General features: G+C 39.1%; 1 long non-coding RNA gene across 2 annotated transcripts; it reads left to right on the top strand.

Moving 5' to 3' along the window:
- The first annotated feature begins 10676 nt into the window (after positions 1–10676).
- On the top strand, positions 10677–15371 carry LOC111941503 (uncharacterized). 2 transcript variants are annotated; one of them, XR_002870066.2, is made up of 4 exons: positions 10677–10858; positions 10973–11051; positions 11163–11323; positions 11681–15371. It is a non-coding gene; the product is annotated as an uncharacterized LOC111941503 (long non-coding RNA). The 2 variants fall into 2 exon arrangements; XR_015285217.1 differs by having other exon boundaries at positions 10739–10858; positions 11163–11270; positions 11681–14127.
- Positions 15372–20231: the final 4860 nt, after the last annotated feature.

Below are 20231 nucleotides of genomic sequence, written 5' to 3'. Positions count from 1 at the left end.
TGGAGTAGGCAGCAGTCCAAAAAGTAGGTTTTGTGCCTTTTTTTCCTTTTTTTTTTTCCTTAGTCTTTGAAGATGAGCATCACCTACTGTACCTTTGTTCCCTGCTGGTGCTGCTGCCACCACTGGATTTTGCCTACCTCCCTGGGGAGTCTGGAGTCACTGGGACTGTAGTAAGTAAGCTAGTGAGGGCAGTTAGTAAGTGCAGGCAATTCTGGCAAGAGGACCAAGCTAGAAGCTGAAGTGGAAAAGATTTCTTTTATCACAGGTGTGATAAATGGATCAGAAACAGGGATAAAAATATCTATATCCACTCCTATGTCTCAGTGTGTGTACTTAAACCAGGAAGAGTAATGCTGAGATTGCAATTGAATCAGGTCAGGAAAAGGAGGAAAAATATTAATTATGAATACTGAGAACAATTCTACTCATGAATTTGTGTATTTCCGTGCTCAGCAGTATAGTCTTCAGAAAATCTTATTGTCAGCTTGTGGGTCTTATGTTCCCATGGACCAATTTTAAATCTTTTGCATGCTGCACATATTCTAAACTGTAAATGAGTTCTGTTCTGTAACACAAATATAGTTATTTCCTCCTGAGAAGATCACAGATCTACGCAAACATCTTCGAGTAGATGCAGTAGGAAAATATCTGGAGTTTTGACAATGACATTCAGAGGAATTTTATTTCTATGTAAAATGAAACTTAGTGGCTACAAATACCCAGGGGAGTTGATAAGTACATAAAAGTGGAGAAGGGAATGGCTTTTAAGCAATCACAAAGTTGTTTTATCAGTAGAGCCGATACCACATCGTGTTGTTCTGTGAGATTTAACTTCCTAATCCCAAATGGGCTTTGTAGTGAAAAGGACTTTACAAGTGAAATCCAACAGCTTGCAAGTGAGGCTCTGTAGCAACTGATGACAGGGCTGCCTTTTAGGTGTTGATAATTGTTCAGTCACTTGCAAAGAAAAACTCCAGAGATCTCTGTTCTGTATGAAACAGGGCAGAGGAAGTTGCTGCTTCCTGAGAGCATCATTTCAGCAGTGGAGAATAAAACTGGGACCACGTCAAGAATTACTTTTTTTTAAAGCCAAAATATATAGTGTTCAAAAAATTATTTTCTTAATCTGCCCTCCTCCCCCACCTTTGCATTATCCACTTCCTGCACCCACAAACGGAGGAGACCTGCAAGAGGAGACTGGAAACTCAACATTTTTCCTTCTACATTCCACTGAGACTCTGTTTAAAATCAAAAGGTTGCTGCAAACTAAGTCTTTAGAAAACTTGGGTATTTTTTGAAAACAATCACTTGTAGAGAAAGATAGCACAAAAATAATTATATGGCAGTGTATTGATTATTGCACAGAATGTGTTCAGGAAGTCCAGGAACTAATTTTCTACCTCTACAAGAGAGAAGCATGAGAAAAACTGTTTAAAGAGCAAGTGATTTTAGTCTAGGATTAAATGAAACTCTGAAGAGCCCAGCATTCACTCAGGCCTTGACAGCATATTTCTGGTTCACTGTTAAATGTAAACCTCTCTTCAAAAAGTAGATGCCAAAGCTTTATTATTTTAATATTTCTCAGTGGCCAAGGACAGTAGTTCCCGTAACTGCTGAAGAGACAGCTGGAAACCCATGAATAACCTCCCTCGTTAGGGAAGGAAAGCCTATGAATAATCCTCGTTAGGGAAGGAAAGGCCTCTTGAACAAACGAGTCAATAAAGCATTAATCAAAGAGGCAATTTGTTCTTCTTGACGGCAAATTCTTTATAGCAATGGCACATGCAAAGAGGTGGCAGTGGCTGCAGAAAAATCCAGGGTTTAAAGAGTTTAAGGTGATGGATGGTCCAGCAGTACAAGGCTTCTTGTATTGAAATTGGCAACCTGTACTAAGTAATTCCTTATTATTAGCTGAATAATTATCTGTGATAGAAAACCATCTTTCTTCAGCAAAGAAAAGAGTGACTAGGAAGGTGACTTTTTATACATGAGAGAACAGTTAAACTGTTTCTGACATGGATGCATCCATCCTAGCTTCACTAGAGTGTACTCAGTTTATGCTTTATTGACTCCTACAGGGCTTGAGCACACCCTAAACCTTAAGAAGCTGCTGAGTCAAATAAAAACCAGCAAACCAAACCTCGTGTTTAGTATTTGAAAGTCCTTTTCTGAACTGAAACTTGCTGCAAAGACTGTTTTCTTCTTCTGCAAAATTGAAGTCAGTTTTGCAAATGAAAAGTAAAGCATGACAGGTTATTGATTTAGGATGCAAAATTATATGTATGGTACCATTTGGTTATTTTGCCAAAAATGTTTATGATTTTTAGGTGCCTTTTATAACTTATGGCTGAAGGCTGCTGTATTTTATAATGGGACTCTGATGAAATGGTTTAGGCAAACAATTTTCTGATGGCTGCTGCAGTCCCCATTGATGCAATAAAGACCTATAATGTGACTAAAGACTGGGGCAGGGGCATGTCTTGGCTCTATACCTTATAGCTGATTAACATCCAGTGCTCTTGCTTAAATAACTCCATGAACTCCATTAGGTAGTGTCTGCTGGAGAGTGAAGCAAACAGGACCTGGCTCTTATTGATCTGTGGATCTGTACCTTGGACTTTTGCCAATAGCATTTAATTGAAAGGAAGACTGAGATAAAATTATAGCCTTGTGAATGCCAATGTGTGCTTGAAGCTTTGTTGAGCCACTTGTGTTGAATCTCAATGAAGCATTCTCGCATAAACGAAACAGATTATTATAAAATAAATGACGCACAAGATGTATTTTATGAAACTAAATAAGGAATAGCAGACTGGACTATATTATTAGTCTAGAAGTGGTTTTGCTACTTGTAGTACCAAAAAGGAAAAGTAATGTATATGAGAGTGCAAATAGCCCTGCCAGAACACTGTGAAGAGAGAGATGGCAGATAAAACAGAAAAACTTTCCTGCATAGTCTATGTTCTTGAATATTCTTGTTTTCAGAAGGATTAAAATAGAACATAACTGAATATCAAGATAAATCATGTCCATCTTTGGTCTGGAAGAATTTGTCTTGAACAATTGACAGCTTTGGTACCAAGAAGCCTGTCATGGGGCAAATCCTTCACGATGCACTGCCCGAATATCAGCTCATTACTGGTCTCTTACTGTTCTCTTGACAACCTCAGCTGTTTCATTCCTTTTCTTGATAGTTAGAAGGCCACCAGATGCCCCTGTCTGAAATAACTGGAATGGCATAAATGCCTAATGAGAAGGGGAGAGGGAATGTAGGGAAGTACGGAACTCAGATTTCATTCTTACTCCTATTAGTTCTTTAGGCCTACTTCAGTTCTTGAGGATGGGGTGTGTCTTAGACCCATTTGCTCTTAATGGGAAGAGATAAACTCAGATTGACAGATTTAGTGTAGCCATTGAACAAGCCTGATACCTGCCATGAATCCTGCAGGGACTATGGGAAGGCAAGTCTGGGACAGCTCGAGGTCAGAGGGGTGGTTCAGGTCCCAGTGAGCCCATCAGGTTCTGAATGAAGCCACGTGGAGTTCTTTTGGAACCCCCTGCAATGGGGAGATTAAAAAGACTTGTGAGCAGTACCTTTTTAAATTGCTGCAATGACACCCAATATGATCCTCTCAGAGCTTCAGACATTTCCTTTATCATAATTTTGTGTCGCTTCAAGTTTTCCTTCTCCTCCCCACCTCTTCTTTAAACCCTTTGGCATTAGGGGAGCCAATCCTGGTCTGAAAAAATGGTGTTTCCTTGTACATCCCATTAGCTGGAAGAGCATTTCCCCACTACCAGCTTAGCAAATTGGCTCCAAGGTGCAACAGGCAGCTGTGCTTATGCAGGTGGATTTTCTAGCCTGAATTTCTTGCTTCACTAAAGGGCAAATTAAATGTGCATCACATCTTTGGGTATTTTTAGCTGCAACAAGAAGAGAGCACTGAAGGCCTTTGAAGAGATTGTTAAAGAGTTTTTGCATGTTATAACAAACTTTATAGATAAATATTTCAATATTACAAAAATTGAAATTACTGTACATATAGCATTTTCAGTCCACTAACATGCTTTGTTTCATGCTCACACACAAAAAAAGGGCCTCCAATCCTTGAAACTTTCAAGCTGCTTGTCAAATTTTGAGTAGTAAAATAAAGGAAAAAGAGTAGATGTGGAAGAAAAAATTAATGAAGAAAGCTTTGTAAAGCCTAAAGCGATCTGTGATGTTACAAACACCAATAAAGCTTTGTGTCATGCACGTGGAAACTCTAGAAATTGTTGCATGAAAACAAGCAAAACTTGAGCAATGTTGAGAAAACAAATATGCAGGCCTGGGGCAGAAGGAAAACCTACCCTGAAGCACATGCAGTAGATTTTGCTTCTAATGCTCTTTATAAGGAAATTATTCCATGAGCCTCAAGAGTACTGGCAATTAGCCAGGTTGCATGGAAATTTGCAATTGGTTCATGTCCAATTCCCAGCACATAAATTAAAGGAATGATGCAGGGTGAGCTGCTCAGTTCTGCTGCTCAATAATCTCAGCACACTGGATCATCAGGATGAGCTTCAGTTCTCTGGGAACAATGTATTTAGCCATTTAAAGCCAGTTTGACTCTATTGAAGTACACGAAGGTTAGGGAACCCTTGAAGGAGTGAATGTACAATGTGCAGAATAATTGCTTAATGGAGAATGTAGTGCACTTGATGGAGACTTGTATTGATTAGTGGAGGGGGAAATGGTGTTTTTATGAAAGTCATTGGTATCTTCTTGCTCTGTACAACTTAAGCACTGCATAGTTAATGATTTATTTGAAACCTCAGGAGAAGGGAGAGGGTATTCAAGTCTGGAAAATTTCATATGGAAAACAGCTTTACAGTTTTATGTATATCCAAATAATCCTAATATACTGGCCTTTTTTCACTTAAAGCTCTGGGTTAGATTGTGAACTTGAACACATTGAAGACATTTGTCTGAATAATTTTTGGGATCGATGTTTGATAACAAAATGTCAAAAGATATATTATTTCTTAGGAATAAAACAAATTTAATGTAACTCTAGGCATTTGTAAAGATTTTATTACTTATTAGTCTTTTGGCTGGATATGAACCCACCAATGTGAAGATAAATTACTAAATTAATCTCACCTGCATAATTTTGTAACCCTTGGGGCAATTCCTTCACTCCTTACAGGGTTTGTAGATGGAGTTAAACACTGTCCAACAAAGAAATGAAGCATTGCAGGTGTTCTGCAAGGAAAACCAGATTAGTTTATTGAATACACATTTTTAAATTTTTAAGGACTTGCTGACAAAAATATATATCCAGGAACAAAATACTAAGTTTGTTCAGATTATCAATGAATGGTTTAGGCCCAAAAAAAAAAGGAGAGGGGCTGAAAATTTATTAAGAAGAAATATTATTTTCCCACACATTATATATGTTTCTTTAATATGTTGATTTACTACTTCCCTCCCACAAAAAGTGGAATCTTTTCTGAAACACTGTTCAGACTGGAGAACATTATTTAATGAAGGCTGTCTGAAAAATAACCAAAACCTCCCAGTTCTGGGGGTCTCATGCTGAGTATGAATCCCAATTTTGACTCTTAGCTCTCTGCCCATTCTCCACAAAAGGCTCCAGAAGGACCACACAACCAAATGGAGGCATTTACAATGGAGGCTTTGTCTGACCTCCCACAGATGGCATTTAAAATGTAACAAGGGGACTGCATTCTAGCAGTCCCCTCTGAATGAGGGCTGGGTCAATCCACAGAGGAACATCCCAAACTGGGTGAAATCCATCCCACCTTGTGTCCCACCCAGCTGCCTCCTTACTCATCCACCTGAGCCATGCTCTGTCTCACTGGGGACAGGGCTAAAGTCCTTCTCCATCTCTCTGCTTTGCCACCCATCTTGCCTTTTGTTATACACCCTCATTTCCTCACCTTTTGGGGGTTCAGAAGCGTCTGGCTGCTCACAGACGTGAAATGGCATTTGTGTTCCTGCACCTCTTTATGCATCTGTGAGGGAAGCAGAGAAATTCCTGCCCATCCCTTGTGGTCCTGCTCTCTGCACTGCAGGAGAGTGATGGATGCAGAAAGGTCAGCCTTCAGCTTCCCCAGAGAGCTCCAGCTTGTCTAATGCTGCTGATGGCTCCTGGAAATGAGCTGCTTTTGCCATGGTCTCTGCTGACTACTCATGACCCCAGAGTTTTGAAAGTCATTTAACTTGCCAGGTCTGAACAGATAAAATTATGTGTTTCCAACATCAGGGACACGCTCTTTTTACCCATGCTTTAGTGCCTTTAAAGTAGATATGAGAGGTTTTAAATAAGGGAATGTGTTATCCTTTCTGAAAGACCTGGAACTCTTTTATTCTGCTTTTCTTTCTGAAATGGCTGACTCCTGTAAAAAATAACCCCCACACCACCCAAGGCAAGGAGGGAAAAACCCTCCTTACCCCAAAAATTCATCTTTGGAAAGAAATATGATATAGATAGCACCAGCCTCAATGATTTGATCTGTCAGCTATAGAAGAATAAGGAGTCGTACACAATGTAATGATAAAACAAGGTGTCTTTGTATTTGATTTATTTTTCTGTGCATCTTTATAAATGTTGTAGTTCAAGCCTGGAACTTTTTCAGCTACCAGTCTTATCAGCAAAAAAACATGGGCTCTAGGTAAACTAAAACTGCCCAATAATTTAGGATTATGTTTATCAAATGGCTTAATTAGTTAAGAAATCTTCACCAGAAGATCAAGTTTTATGATGTATTCAATAAAGGATAGTGAGGAATATTGAAGTTGACTGCCTTCTTCTTCAAGTACATTTGAACTACTGCTGTCCAACTCTGAAGAAAATTCCCTAATCTCTTTTAGATCAGATATTCTAGTATTTGTTGTTCTGGCATTTCTAATCCAAACTTCTTCAGTGTCTCCTAATTTAACATTCCTTTCCATTCACCATGGATATTGAGGGTGAGAGGAAGCTGCTGCCCACCCCTTTATTTCTTGGCTTCCTTTTATTCCAGGTGGCTGGAAAAAAAATGCTCTGATTCAAGTTAGGTAAAAAATAAATGTTAATGAGGATTTCCTGCCATTTGAAGTAATCTCTAGTATTAAGTAATATGAGGATAGTGGAAATGCTTCTATCATTAATTCTCTGGGAGGTTTGAGTGATAGATGTTCTCCTGTAAATGTGCATGCTGGGAAGTTCCCTTTTATCTTGAGAATATGATTGATTATATTCCTGAATAGAGATGTATTTCTCTAAGTAAGCTGAACTGTGAGAAGTGTCTAATTATCACCTTTTGATGGCAACAATTAACCTTTGTGAAATCTTCTGTTAATAATATGGATTTGCAAAAAGAAAATCACCTGTATTAAAAACCTTTTTTAAATCTTTTAATTCCAGCTGCCTGCCCCCTACAAATTTCTATTTGCATTGGAATTGTGGAACTTAATTTGTCAAAAAAATAATAATAATAAAAAAAAATCTCCTGTTTAATGAGAAGTTAAAATATAGCCCAGAGGAATCTTTTGTTTTTCTCGTGCTGACTTTGTGAAGTTTCATGTTTGTGATTTATTTTTCCAGGATAATGTTTGGTTTTGTCATGGGTATAGTTGCTCACTATTCCAAAGAATTAACACAAGAATATCCTTTTCCAAACAGTAGGATGCTTTGAATTGCTTCAGTAGGACTTCTGCTCAAATGTTTTTTGTTAGCAAAAGGCATTTTCTTTGCACTCATTTCCAGGGGCAGGGGTTCCAAGGCCCTACAAAATCACTTGCAAAGTGAGATTTACCCTTTGCCAGTGTACAATTAGCCTTATATCCAAATACATTAATAAGTGTGATTTTTTTTTTTTAGTAAACAACACATATCAACTCTGCATAATTCTGTAGAAATCCATGCATATTACACTTCAGAAGCTTCTTATGTTTAATTAGTGACTGATCTTACACTTCAGTCATCCACAGAAGAAGACTAAAGAATTAATTTGAAAATATTTCCCTTTTTTTTTTTGAGATGCCTTTCTTAAATTACATACTGCTGCCTATATTTGTGTTGTTCACTTGTCATACCTGTGAGGAAAAAGGCGATTTGCTTGTAGACAAGCAAAGAAGGGGAAAAAAAAAAGCAACAAAAAATATTTCTACAACCAGGGGTTTTAAGATAAGGAGGTTCCCTGTGGGTTGCACATCAAAGGTACAAACATATTGTGAAATAGGAGGTGGAACAGCTTCTAACAAACTGTTAATTGAGGCAGAAATGAGGCTGTAGAAGTGTGGAGTGAGACAATGAACCCTAAGGGCTGACTGGAAAACCTTCCACCGTGGTCACACACCTGGAAATTAGTAGCTCTCTCAGTAAATTTTGCAGACCTGAAAGCCTTGCTCAGAGGAGAGCTCAGTCCCTGGGCATCAGGAGGTCTTTTTTAGGGTCCACCTACCAAGTGCCTCAGCTGATCTTACAAATTTTGTTTTATGTATTTCTATTACTCTGGACTATCATATCAGCAGAAGGTATAAAATGTTTCCTGCAATCTGTACCGAGCACAGTACAAGTCTTGGCTCCTAATAATGATTGTGCTTTCACAATGATTGTGCTGCAGAATTGTCTTGCATTCATTTCCTTATGATGACACTTCCCTCTCATAGCATAGAAACACTCTATGGTTATATATATATATATATATATATATATATATATATATATATATAGTTATGGTGAAGTGTTTCTTAATTTTGTGCTTAGATAAGTAAAATATCTCAGCCTGGTACTGATCAGCAATTACTTGTGAGAGCTCTGTGAGGCCTGTTAGTGCCTTCAGGGTCCTGATGCTGGATTTAATGATCCTAGAGAAGGAAGGATTTGGGGAGGTTCTGGTCGCTGTCCCCAAGTACCTGAGGCACTGGGGAGATGGTGATGTGAGCTCCCCTTGGCAGGGCACAGCAAAAGGACAAGGGACAACAGCCACAAGTCATGAAAAGGCAAATTCCAATGGAAAATAAGAGAAAGGGGGGTGGATTTGCTGCCAGAGAAGTCTAATACTGCAGCAGATGCCCAGGGAGTCTTTTTAACCTCCATATCTGTATTGAAAAGTCAAATGGATGAAACTCTGAGCCATTTGGCTTGACTTTGAAGTTTGTCTTGCCCTGAAGGTTGGACTGGGTGATCTCTACAGAACTTTCCACCAGAATGATTTGTGGTTCTCATCCCAAGACATGTGGTCAAGTTCCCTGGTATGGTGGGAGAGGGTATGTAAACCAGCATGTTCTTTCTTTAAAAGTTTAAGAGGAAAAAGAAAAGACAGAACAGCTACAGGTCTCATTTTTTTCTCATGGGAAGTAAAACTATGCTTGAAACCAGACTTACAGATGCAGAAAATTGTTTCCAACTGTACTAAAGCAGCAAAAAAACCTACTGAAGTCTCAACTTGCTACTCCCTACCAAAAGCAAGCAGACTTGTGCCTCAACTTTTCAGTGATTGATGCTATTCAGAATAGGAATATGAACAAAAAAATTGCTTAGCTCTTCAGTTTTAACTCATTTTTTCAATGTCCTTATTCAGCCATCATCTTCAGTACTGGTTATTCTACTTCTCCCAAAATTCCTTAGCAAAACTTAAAAGAAAATAATCCTCCTCAGTACGGCTCATTGCCACCCATTGTTATCCCCAGGATTAATAGCATTTGTGATAACTGCAATAAATTGGACCATTTCATGTTACCATGGCAGCCAAGTTGAAAGTAGCAATTTTTTTCCCCAGGTTGGCTAAAGATACTCTTGCAGGTAGAAGACATAAACTAATATTGATTTGAAATTTTCATCTGTGTTACACCAAAATATCTTTTTCCTACATTTCTACTTCTCTGTGATAACTACCTGGAGTGTAGGAGTATTTCATTAAAGAATAACTAGAGACAGAAGAACTTCTTATTTCAGTGATTAAATGAATTTGACATTTTTGTCTTGAATGAAAGTGAATTTCAAGTGCTACTGTGAAGAACTCTTACCAAGCATATAATTGGAGCTTGTCAAAGAAAACTTCCTTATACTGCTGTTTTAAAAAAAAAATAAAAAGAATCAGGTTATTGTCTAAATTAAAGCAAAACTGAAACAAATGGCAAAAAGAAAAATCAACAAAAAGAACTTGCAATTAAAAGAAAGCTGTCTTTTGTGTTTTTCATGGACAGAAATACTCTGAAAAGTCTATAAATGTCATGAGATTGTTTTCAGCATTACCCAGGTTTTTGTGTAATCCCAATCCTTTTTTTGTGTCTGGTGTAAATAAATGGAGTCCTGCAGCAGGGCAAGGCTGGATGAACAGCAGTAATGGCCATCATAGCCATTAATTTCGCTTTCAGTGCTACTCTAACCATGAACAGTGGTGTAAGGAGGTTCTCATGATTGCATGAGCTCTGCTGTGGTCATTGCAGTGATGTTTTTCCATTGTTACAACTGTTTTTAGAAACAACCACAAAATCTTTCCTTGGCATTCAGTCAGATTTACCTGAATATATTTGCATGCAACGATTATTACTCCATCTTTTGTCATGCATGCTGTAATTTTACAGTGCTGGAGCTTAGGATGTTTACATTTGTTTGAGCAGAGGATAAAAAAATGCAAAAGCTGGTTGGTAGGGTTAAAAAGGCACCCTGCATCCCACACACCTGTCTCATATTATTATGTAAAGATCTTTGGTTCTTATTGCCAGCCCTTTGGTCTTGAATTCACCATTTCCCCCTCTAGCTGTTTCCATCAGTGCCCATGGGTTTGTTTCCCTTTCCTTCTTCCATTCTGCCATTTTAAACATTTCTCCTGTGTTTGTGTGGGAATTCTGGGAAGCACTCAGGTAGTTTAGGATCCTCTGGGAACTTTTTAGCATTGTGTGCTCCTGTTTCAAGGCTTAGCTGAATCTTCCTGTCTGAGCTGCAGATTCCTCATACAGCTGTATTTTTTTTCCCAGGTTGTCTGACAAATGCTGTCCAGTAAATATATTCTCTTGCCTTCTGCGATGCAAAATTACTTTCCTGCTTGTCTTCCCAGTAAGTAATTTTTCTAAGAGAGTGGTAGTTGCTAGGACAGAGAAAGATTGTTGTATTTTGAACAGATTTTGTATTAAGCGTTTTAATAGGTTCGATGTTCCTTTGTTTCAGTCGAAGAAATGCCTCTGCAGTGGGTTTGGATGGCAAATCTCACCTGGAAACTGTTGCTAAGTGAAACTTACTTTTGTTGATGAATAGTTTTTCTTGGAGCATCTATCAGTAAGAAAATGGGAAGCAGAATCACAGACTAGGAGGCAAGAGGGCTGGGAATGGTAGGCTGTGAATAGTATGGATTTGTGTGGAGAACTATTATTTATGAAGCCCATTTAAGGCTAATTCCATTATAAAGTTACCTAGGTTCATCTTTGAATTATTTTTTCTTTTTTTGGAAGGGGAAACTCTATTGGCTGTTTCCTTTTTATGTGGCATTATTTGGTGTGGGTTTTTGATTGTTTTCTTCATAGTTTGTTTCCCCAGTCTTTTCTTACCGATGATCTTAATTGAGATCAAGGTTCTTTGCAAAGGAAATATCCTGATAATTTGCTGGCTGCATGTGGGCATGGATTTGTGGATAAAGGACACAACTTAAACCTGTGCATTAAGCATAAATAACTATCATATCATCACAGGAACAGAATTTGGCATAAGAGTGCAGCATGAAGATGTCACCTGCAGGTGATTCTGTCAGTGAATCAGAGAAAGACAGCCTGCAGTGAATACAGAGGAGTTTGGTAAAAGATCAGCTCTGAAAAGAAATAAATCTGCCTGCCAAGGACAGAAAATCACCCGAACAGCTCAAGGCAGTGGTGAACAAGAGGTGACTTGCTGTAGAGGGTCAGCTTTAAGGAGCTGAGGTGGCTGCCCTGACAATGCTCCACACTGGAACTTTCTTGTCTGCAGCCTTCCCTTTGTGGGAACTGACTCTAATTATCTCTCCTGCCCAGTGCATGCCAGTGCTGCCTGCCTAAATATCAGCTCATTCTGAAGACTGCCAGGTGAGAAAGTGTGTAATTGCCTTCCCTCAAGAGGCAGCAGCTCCTCGAGTGTGAAGAGTTCACAAGCACAGATTCTTGAACTCTGAAGGAGCTTTTCTCGAGTATTTCTACCCTTTTTCTGTGCTGGCACAGTGGTTACAGCTGGTCTGGGACTGTGGTGCTGCACTTCAGGATGGGAGTGAGAGGAAATCTTCAGGATGGGTTGCAAAGTCATCCCAGCCCCTTCTCAGAGTGAAGGAAAGCAGAATCTGTCTTCCTACCCCGACAAAGTTATGTGTCACCTTCCTGTCTTTTACAGAACCATCCTCTCTTTCATGTCTGGTTCTTACATATTTGGAGAGGGAGTGCCATCGGGAAGATTTGTGTCCAATGGGAGCATATGAGCCTGGGCATTCAGTGATGCTCTTCTCTTTGTCTTTCAACTTGTGAAGGCATTCATTTTGCCATTTGAACACCAGCTCTCATGAGAACTGGTCTTTTTAATATCTTCTGAGAGGATTCATTCTTGCTAAGATTTGCAAGGAGTCTAACTTACTTAGGAGGCTTTGGGTGTGAATGGAGATGATCAGGATTTGGACCATGCAAAAACATCAGGACTGTGCCAATGTTTATCTTCATGATCAAAATTCCATGATAATGACCCTGTTTTCTCGAGCAAATGTGACTTTATAATCTCCAATCTCTTAATCTGTGACAAAATGCAATTTGTGCTGTTTATAAACTTATGGTCTTTTGGGGGTCCTATTTTTTTTTACTCAGTATATTAGAAATGTTGAAGGAGGATCTGTGTGGTTAGAGGCTGAAGGTTTTCTCTCTCTATTTCTCTTCAAAAGATATAATTAGCACAGTGCTGTTTTATGCAGGAGGACCACAGACTTGAACAGGGAAAACTTTCTCTGGCTTGGTGCTCTACAAGGATGAATGATGAGACTTCTTTCTACATGACAGCATTACTTTCTGTGCACTGACATCAATGGGAGAAGTTGCCTTCTTGTTCTAATCACTACTTAAAAACAAGTGATGGTTCCTCATGCAGTCCATTTGAACCTTTTGGCCTTTAGAAATCTTTTGGAAATTGGGCTGTAAACTTTTTGATATCGTTCAGTTTACCCATTTTCCAGCCTTAGGGCTTTCCTGTATCTCCTGCCACAGGTGTAAATTGTAGTCCTTACATTTAATAAAGAGAGGAAACATGTCAGGATAGCATTTATGTGTGCTGCATGCAGGCTGGGCAGACTGACATGGCCACATTTCTAGCACAAGAAAAATGTACTGAACTCAGTGATTTGTGGTTTCAAATGTTGATAGGAACAGACAGGAGGCAGCCCTTACTTTGGGGTTTCTCCCCTGGCAAAACTAGAGCTTGAACTGCAGAGTCCTCTGTGTATGTGTGGGAGTGAATGGAGCTTCTCCTCTGGGAGACAATGAAATAGAATACAACCTTCTAATTTTTTAGGGGTGCAGCACAGTATTGGCCATTCCATCCTTCCTTCTGCTGCTGTCTGTCCATCCTTCGTTTTCTCTAATGGTGCCCCAGACCTGTTGCATGTTTGCAGTCTTTTCTTTTTTCTGGCTTTCTGGAAGATCACAAAGGCCTACTGAATTAGCAAGGAAATTGGCTTTTCAGCGCAGGAAACTCTGCCCTTGCCCACGAGAATATTTCACAATGCCTCAACTCTACAGATATCAGAAGACCATGCAGCAGTACAGCACACAGGAATACACATCTCACAAAATTATCTGAGAGTACAGGGCTCAGCAACTTTTCTCATGGGTCTAAAAAATCCTTAGCTGTGACATGTAGCAGCCTTCCAAGCTGCACAGCATAATTATTTTCCTCCTTCTCAGTCTTCCCCTCCCAGCACACTTTATGTTGTATTTGACATTTAGGAGGGAGAAGGTACTCAGCAAAAATCTCACATTTCTGCTGTTTAGAGTATTTAAGTCTTGAGCAAAGCTCTTTAGAATATTCTTGTCAAAGATAGAACATGGCTTAAGTATAGAGAAACATGCAACATACAGCAAATTTAGCATCTTACTAAGAATGTGTGTTTTAAAGCCTCTGTGTAGCAAAAAGAAGTGAGGTTGAGGTGACAGAACTCTTATCATCTACAGCATAAGTCAGTAAGAATAATTCTTACTGCATGTGCATGAGAAAATGATGTTTAGGTGTCACTCAGCTTACTTAAGATGTTTGACAGGGTATTTGAAGCCCAAAAACATCCCTGGCCAAATAATTCAATAACATTTTCAAAATCTGTGTGTAAAAACCCCACTGTCAGCATGACTGGACTGAGACAGGAGCCCCAATGCAAGAGAACAGTGACAGCTACTCACCAGTAGCAGCACATTAAAGGAGAAATATGCATTAGAGAAGGCAAAAAAAATTTGTCTGCCTGTGTAGAAATTAATTTAGCAGATATTGTTAGCAAGGCCAAGTGCTAGCAAGACAAGAATTTTTCAAGAATTTGAACTGTCCTGGAAACACATGGACATTTTGATTTATTTTTTTTCCCCCGGCATTTTGATTAGTGTCTACCATGATGTGTATCTCACGTGAAATCCAGACCTCCAATTTTAATGTGCAGGACTGTATATGATATTACAATGTAAACATTCAGTTTGATACTGGCTTTTATTCTTGAGAAAACCCAGGCTTAAAAAAATACTGTCAGTCTGAGAAAATTCTTTGCATGGTGCCTCTTTCAGCTATTGTCTGTATGGTGACAGGAACACAGTACACAAAAATGATTTACTGCTGGAATCTGGGTTGATTTGCAATCACTTCAAAATTCAAGAGAAAAGGGGATCAGTTGGGGCTTTTTTTGGTTTTGATTTTGTTGCTTTTTTTACTAATCTGAATACACAAATAAATGGTTAGCTTGTATACCTGAATTTGAGCCAATTCTGAATTTTAGAATCAATTATGTGATTCATAATTTTCACTGTTGGTGGTTTGCAGCATAAATAGGAGTAATTAAATCAAAATAGTAGTAGCCAGAATGCTGTGCAACTTATGAAGGTGTACAAATGTCAAGTTTATTTTTCTGTTTAACCCTATAAATAGGGTGTTGAAATGGTTGCAGAAGCAAGTGTTTTGAAAGTTTTATATTCCCCTAGTAAATTAACAGGAGAAAATCAAGAAATATTCTAAGAAATTAGCTACGTTATTTTGATTGTGCATAGCTGTTTTAGGCATGCTGTAATTTTGTAGATCAATGTATATTAAGAGAAGATGAAGGTTTTATTCACAATTTTAAGCAGAAATTCTGTAAGAGCTTTGACTTTTCATGCTGTGAAATGATCCACACCAGTCAACTATTAATCAAATATGTATATTTATATATAGAATATGAGCCATCATTCCAAGAGGGGCATTTTGGCTTTAAAAAGTAGCAGTTTAATGCTGGATGGATTGATCTGATCCCTTTTTCCTATGCTGTGTGGGAACCATAGCATGGACATGGAGTTCCATATGGTCCAGTAGGATCACACTACTCAAAATTCCTCTCCCAGTGGGATAAAATTCTGACTCTTAGCTCTACCAAAAACTGGAAAAAAATCCAATCAAAAATGTATTTCCCAATGTCCATGTGGGTTTCCCACAGAACAGACAATTAAAAGTGTGTTGTGTTACATTTGAATCTGCAGATGTAAAAGAAAGTTTTCACATTTCAAAATCAGTGTGTTTCTAGTAATGGTTTAAAGTATGGGAAGAGGATCTAAGGAATCTAAGAGGAACTAAGAAATGTGCATTGCCCACCATTTACATACCCAGCAAAGTGTGGATTAGTTGGCTAATAATTACTAAGAATTTGGGTAGTTTAAAGCAGTGTGCTAATACCTTGTGGAGGATTATTTTAGGATTATTACATATAATATATAATCCTAATATATTATATTTGCATATATAATATATTCTAATAACATTATGTTAGCATCTTTTTTCTAAGATTACATTTAATGTGTAATCCACCTTGGATTTAACTAAATAGGGACTAGCTGAGTAGATTTGCAGCAGAGAAGCAGGGGAGGAAGCAATAGCATGGATGACCTTGCTAATGCAAGGATCAGAATGGTTATGAGCTGATCCCAGCCTGCTGCTGCTGTTATTCACAGCAATGTCCAGAGAGACAGAAGCTGTTATTTGTGCCTTATTTTATGGACCATTTTACAGACCTATAATCAGGTCTGCAGTTTAGGGAAGCGCTTACAGATGTACAAGCAGCATGTTCTTTTTGTTATTTCTCTAAAACCACTGCTATTTAACTGATTTTGAAGCCTTCAGTCATCTTCAATTCTCAATTCCACGACAAAAGCTCATTTAGTTTCAGTTGTATCCTCTAAAGAAATAACTTGTTTGTTTAAGGACAAGGTTATCCTTCTCACAGACAAATGGGAATGTGTAGATGACTTCCCACTCTGGCCTTGGCTGTGACAGCTGACCTTTATTTGGTCAAATATCAGTGACCTAATGAATGCTATGGTCTCCTGCTTCTTACAGGAATTAACTTCCATTCTCAGCTTCTGACAATCTCCACTTTGTCCACAGAGTTGGTCAGTGTCCTAACAACCATGGGAAGAGTTGAGATAAAAATATCACTGCTATTGGACCTTCCACCTTTTTCTTTTTTGCATCTATTTATCCTGTCAGGGATTTAAAATAACACTTTCTAGCTGTGTTTGCTAACTGTTTCCACTGTAATCCACAAAATGCAAAGTGGCTAGTTGTCTTGAGAGCTGTGATGTATAAAAGTCCACAGCAGCTCTCAAGTGAAATGTTTTGTTACCTCCTAGGAAATGTCTGGAGAGGGTTAGGAAAGGGTTTGTGGCTTATGGAGAACATTTGCTGTCACTTCAAGGTAGACAGTGAACCTGCTTCAGTGCAGGCTCTGAGACCACAGCCAAGTTTAGGAAGGTAAAGGAAAATATTCTGTTTTGTCATGCCTCCATCCTGAGCATTTGTTATTTTACTGCATGCTCTGTGATGAACAGGAGAGGGCCACAGCTTATCTAGGCATAAAGAGCTCACTGGAAATAGAAAACCACCATGTGTTTGGGAGGTGAGTGAAATAATGGAGGAGATCTCTGCAGAAGGTAATGGCCACAATCTGGACAAAGCTGTTTCTGTCCAAGCACATGAACATTAACAGCCTGGGAAACAGGTATTGGGCATCATATATTGACTGATGCAGTCAGTTCACTAAATTTGATGTGGTTTGGATTCCAGGTTTCAGTAGGGCTTGATGGCACTTTTTGGATGTGCTGTCTAGTGCACAAAAATGAGGCGGAGGCTTTGACAATGACGTTTGCAAAAGAGAGGATTTGGACCAGAAAGGAAAGTGGTTAGGCATACCTTGATTGAAGCCCTTGAAACCTGAGGGTTATTCAATTAATTTTTTGAAAGGCAGTGCAAGGGAATAAATACTCTTTGGCAAAGCATGGAGTCATCTCATAGAATCCAGTGCTGCAGGACAAACAGATATGATTTTGGTGTGGGTGTTGTGTTTGGGTTTGTGGTTGGGTTTTTGTCAGGGGAACACCTACACACTTTTCCTTGCTGCCAGTAAGGTGCCATCACAAGACAGGGTGATCAGCAATACAGAGATTTTTCCTTACTAAATATATATATAGTTTTTTTCATCGCCCATACCATTTATATCTGGAGCTAAGTTCCTTATATATGTGATTTGGTAGAGTTGATTTCAACACAAAGTATGATATTACCATAAAGTACAAGTAGAAGAATGTTTTGTTATTTTTTTTTTTGTTTGGAATTTTCAGCTACTTTTATTTTGGTGTGGGGAAGTGGGGGAGAATTCTAATGTGTTAATTCAGATCCATTAGAGAGAAGGAGCCTGCACTTGTAAATCAAAGGCCATGATTGACAGTGGGTATTTTTCCTCTAGAGTGGCAGGCACGCTTAGGCATCAGGGAAACACCATTTTCCACTGGAGAAATCACACCTGTACTTGAAGTGTGGCAGTCCAGCTCAACCCTGGACATTTCTAGAAAAAAAAACGCTCCAAATTCAAAGATGTGTCTACCACTAGCCAAAATTGTAGAAGCAAACTGTAACACGGAAATAATTCCTATTTACTCACCTGGAGTGTCCAGAAATTCAGTGAGAATGGCTTAACCAGAGAATTAAATGAGAATCCCGTCCTTGAAACTGCCTCTATCATTCCTCCATCATGCCAACATGACCAAGGTGGTGCAGATCATAAAATCACAGAGTGCTTTGGGTTAGAAGGGACATTACAGGCCATCTCTTTTCAATCCACCTGATGTGCTCAAGGGCACCTTTCTTTAGAGCAGGTTGCTCAGAGCCCCATCCAGCCTGGCTTTGATGGGTGCTCTCTGCCTGAAGTTGAAGAGCTTCAGCTCCTTCAGCTGAAGAACCACCCTGGGCTGCTCTCCTGTCTCCTTTTTGTACCTGTGGGGGACTGAGGACAGGGCCCAGGGCTTGGGACTGCCCTGCCTAAAGGGCCCTGTTGGCCAGGGTGCCTCCAAGGGAGAGGGAAGACAGCCAGGAGAATCTGCCCATGAAGATGGCAGTGGAATACAATCCCTTGTATTCCTGCTCTCAGGGAGTGAGGAAGCACATTTTTGAAATCTGGAGTTCTAAGACTCTAAAATGGAGGAGGTAATTTTATTTATTGCTTTTTTTATTGCATCCCACACAGAAGATGACGGCAGGCAGACGCCTGTTGCTGAAGCTGGTCATAATTTCAGTTGCTGGTATTAAATCAGGGTTTATTCTATGGCTGTATAGTATATTTTTCTTTACTTAAAGATAATTACAAGGTATTTTACAGACTTATTTTTTGTCATCAGCTGTTACAAACTTGTCTGCAACATTATCTCTGTTTATAGGGAATTTCCTGGTAGGACATGGTAGGCAAAAAAAGAGGCAGCTAGTGTAGTGCTAAACATCCTCAGCAGTCAGCATACCCAGAACATGGCTCTTTAAAGTCTGCACACATTCTCAGTATTACAGTGGCTTCTATCTTGATATATCCAGTTATAACAAGATAAAGGCAAAAACCAGCCCAACCACTGCTTAAAAAGATGTGGCTTTATTCTTTTTAATTGATGGAGTTTGGAAATTAAAGAAAATACATCAGATATCAGTGACCACTGGGGAAAAAAAACAAAAAACAAAACCAACAAACACAACAAACCAAGCTAGAGACATAATTTACCTAACATTTTCTATATGACTTCCTTGATATGTCTATATGTGTGTGTGTGTGCATATATATATGTATATATTTGAGTGACTTTCATTCAAAAGGAAATCATTTCAGTATTGAACTTGAATATTTAGGAGCGTTGCCTTGCATAACAGTGAAGGTAGGAAATGTGTTTACTGCTTTGCTTCGTTTCCCCATCGCTGCCCATGTTCTGAGGTACAGCAAAGAGCATTTCATCTGCAGCAAACAGAAAATGTAGACAGATTTTTGGACCTGTAGACTTGAAGAGTGGGAAGTTTTCCCTGCTGAAGTTAACAGCTCCCTTGAAAGGATGCGAAGTGCTAGGACGGTGCTTTCATGAAAATAATGAACAGAGAAGTTGAGGCAAACAAGTATGGGAGTGTCACTGATGGACTTTTCAGAGCCAGATTGCTGTGCCTCTGCAGATAAAATGGGGGAAGGCAGTGTAAAAATCCACTTCTGGTGAATTCCAGTGGTGTGAAGCTGCAGCAACTCGGAAACACGGTGCTGAGTGTGGGTTGGATTCACCTCCTCTGGGTGCTGCCTGCTTGCTGGGCAATCAGCAGAGGCCCAGGGAAGGAAAAGGACAGGAGCTGAGCTCCTGAGGGACACACAGAGGGGCCTCTTCTTCAAGGGGACCTGCTGGCCTTGTATGTTCATCTTCTTCCTAGAGATGTAGAGGATTTGCATCTTTTCAAAGTCCAGGCTTCAGCTGTCCTGCGTGAAAACACTTCCTGCATGAGCACAACATCTTTGGAAATCACCAGTTTAACCTTTCTGATGTTTTTGAATCTATAACCTGAAGTTTATGTTCTTATATATCTAAACATATATCTTATACATCTAAATATGTCTTTGGAAACCACCAATTCAACCTTTCTGATGTTTTTGAATCTATGACCTGAAGTTTATGTTCTTATATATCTAAATATAGAGTTTGGGATATATCTCACCCTCTGTTTTCAAAA

The sequence above is a fragment of the Cyanistes caeruleus genome, chromosome 3 (genome assembly GCF_971803275.1).
Source record: "Cyanistes caeruleus chromosome 3, bCyaCae1.hap1.1, whole genome shotgun sequence".
NCBI classification, from domain to species: Eukaryota; Metazoa; Chordata; class Aves; order Passeriformes; family Paridae; genus Cyanistes; species Cyanistes caeruleus.
The sequence above is the reverse complement of the archived record's forward strand: the minus strand, read 5'-3'. Positions and strand labels throughout refer to the sequence as shown.